Source organism: Corvus brachyrhynchos, unplaced genomic scaffold (genome assembly GCF_000691975.1).
Source record: "Corvus brachyrhynchos isolate BGI_N302 unplaced genomic scaffold, ASM69197v1 scaffold80, whole genome shotgun sequence".
NCBI classification, from domain to species: Eukaryota; Metazoa; Chordata; class Aves; order Passeriformes; family Corvidae; genus Corvus; species Corvus brachyrhynchos.
Window position 1 is genome coordinate 11,077,663 of NW_008236769.1, and position 3,095 is coordinate 11,080,757.

The 3,095-nt window shown below is 36.4% G+C and overlaps 1 protein-coding gene across 1 annotated transcript in view; it reads right to left on the reverse strand.

Moving 5' to 3' along the window:
- The window catches only part of ADD1 (adducin 1), a 54,715-nt gene extending 52,417 nt beyond the window's left edge, over positions 1-2,298 (reverse strand). The window contains exon 1 of the mRNA XM_017727716.1: positions 2,023-2,298. The gene's annotated coding sequence lies outside the window, so the exon portion shown is untranslated. The remainder of the gene's footprint in view (positions 1-2,022) is intronic.
- Positions 2,299-3,095: the final 797 nt, after the last annotated feature.

Genomic DNA, 3,095 nt, shown 5'->3' on the forward strand with positions numbered 1-3,095 from the left:
AGAAAAATATTGCAACCTCTGGCAACATTAATTTCTCAATTTGCCAATTAGTGTCCTTCTGTCAGGGAGAACACAGTAGAACCCCTTTCTTTGTCAAGTCTCCTCCAAAACCACCAGTTTCTAAAAGGCAGAGATATAGGACTGTCTCTCAGTGCAATCAAAAGCACAATGCTTCCTAAAAAATAACATTCCAATTTTATTAGATGGATAGTGTCTTAGGACAATACACAGGAACAACAGGGCAACACACAGCAACATGGTGTAGAGTGTTTTCACCACATCAACCCTTCAGTTTGCACCAATGGGAGTTTTTTTAAAGCAGCTCAAAGGAGAATTCTCAGAGAAATATGAAGACAATGACGTAGCTGTGCACATGCTGTGGGAAGCTTCCTTCAACCCCACAGGACAAAATGAGAAGAAAACAATACAGCACTCATTACGAAACCTGTTGAATTATGCTGTGTTGACATGGGGTTTCTTAAGACAAAACTCAACATATAGCCACTAGAAAAAATACAATGTAGCATATTCCATTAAACAATATTTAAAACATCCTACTTGTCTAACAATTACTATCCCCTGATAGTAACTCTATACCTCCTAATGATAGCATTTCTATACCTCAGAATGCAACTGGTGCACTTGTCCAAGAAAGAGACCATCCCTCTACCCACTGGTGTCTGGGCAGTATCTGGTCAAGTTACTGTATCCTCTTTAACTAAAGACAGGAATCATGGGAACAAACGGATATTCCGGGTCAAGCAGTTCAAATCCCAAGGTAGAGTGGAAAACTACATTATATCCCCTCCCCCTCCCCCTTATATAAGCTAACCAGCTTAAACTTAAACAGAGCCTTATTCCACTACTCCTAAGGGAAGGCTGTTGCAGACTCCTATGCCTCCGTTGCTTAGGAACCATCTTTTCTAATTTCCAGATTAGGTTTATTCTTGGATGGTTTATACCCATTTGTTCTTATACCTCAAGCATAAAAAGCTCTTTTTACCCACATGTGTTGTTTCACTTGTTTTTATGAAGAGCTACCTCTTCCATACTTCCCCAGATCAAACAAGACACTCTCTGAGTTCCAGGAATCAGACTCTGGACCTCTTTTAGTCCAAATGTCCTTTTTACCTGAGGGTGGGTGATAGGAATTATATCCAGTATTTCAGATAAGCTTTCACCAGTACCCGAAAGAGTCAATACCACTTTACTTCTTTAAAGAAAAATACTAGCACGGCAACAACAGTGTACTTGTTATCCTCATACTGATCTTCACTGCTAACTTTGATCAGTTTGTCATCCTGAAGTATTACAATTCTTTTAATGCTATTTAATACGACTCCTTTTCCTACTGGTCATGTCTTAAGGTCTCAACTTTGTTCTGTGCAAAACCTTCTTTTGTACTGACATTGCTTGACATCTGATGAAAATCATGAGATTGGCATGAGAAGAAGGAATGGATAAATGATTTTAACGAAAATACTAAATCTTGAAACTGATCCTTGACAAAGTCCACTATTTACATAGTTCCAACACATCATCTCTAGTCATCAAGTTCTATCCATACTTGACACATCCTGTCACCATTTAAAATCAATTGTCACAAAAAACATCCCTCTAGTTTTTATAGAGAATCATGTTGCACATTATATGACTTTTAAGTTTAAAGAGGTCAGCTCTAACCATGTATCCTCTCCAAGAAGTCAGGGATCTTACAAAAAAGAGGTGTTAGATTTCTCTGACAAATCTTCCTCTGTTAAGAGCTCTATCACTTCATACCCTTTTCATCTTACCTCCACACGGAACAGCTTTTCTTTCTAAATTTAAACAAATCTCTGTATATTAAGGTCACACTAATGATGCAATTACTATCCCAAATCACCTTTTCCTCTTAACATTGTTCTCCAGCTATCCAATACCCTTCTGCCTTGCCATTTAATAACAATTCTTGAAACTGAGCCTCTAATTACACACATCACCTACTTCAAAATTGCAGAGTAAATGTCACATAATTCCACTAACCTGCACCATGCAAGTTGGACTTTATGGAAATAGTTTTTATAACCTCACTTCAGTATGACTTATGTGCATATGTTCAAAACGTCTTCACTGAAAATTAAGGCAAACTTTCATGTAGTCTTTCACAAGTATCTGAATTATTTTTAGTCTTATTTCATTATCCCCGTGCTTCCTGACAAGGCATGTGAAGAGTCTTATTCAGGTTTTCTGCTTACTCCTGATGCTCCTTTTCAATTTACTATCAACCCTGTTAGATCTTGTATCACCACTTTTTTCTATCTGGAAAAAAAAAAAAAATAAAAGTTTAGTAAGAGCATAAATATTTTATACAGCTGCCAGAATTACCTGCATTTATTGCTGTATCAGAAGTTCAGCCATGCCAGAAGTAGCCGAAAGCACCTCATCAAATAAGCCCTGAGCACTGCTGTAAAACTGGAATTGCAAGAACATTTGGATGCTAAACTACTTATGGACTTTGCAATTTGAATGTTCACTTCTGCAATTACAATTACACACAGCTTTCCATGACACTCAGACACATTTACGTCTTTTTTTTTTTGCTTTAATTGAGCCTTTTTTTCTTGTTTTTCCCTAAACAATGTTTGTCTAAAACATGAATAAAAAAATTAATGCCACAAAGCCTCTCCAGAGCTAGAAAAAGAAAAGGCAAATTAAAGCTGTTTAATTTCAACTTCATCTCAAATGATACAGCCAAATGAAAAAAATAAAGCTACAAGAAAACCCGTATTATCAATATTTTGGCTTGAGAACAAACTGCACAGCTATTACAAAACTCACTTGAAGGGGGGAAAGAAAAGGTCTGCAGAAACAAGGTTCAAATTTAGGATTACTATAGCAACAGAGAGGAGGGAGGGGAAAACTACCAGATTACTCTCTCAGATCATCAAATCCTTGAAAGAATAAATTTAGATTTGAGTTTCAATCAAATTAACTGAATTCATCCTATTCATTAATGATAAACACATCTAATTAAGGACTAAATTAAACAAGCAAAAACTGTAGTACAAGAAACAAAGTAGCAATTACAACATTCCAGACTGAATTACCTCACCTTT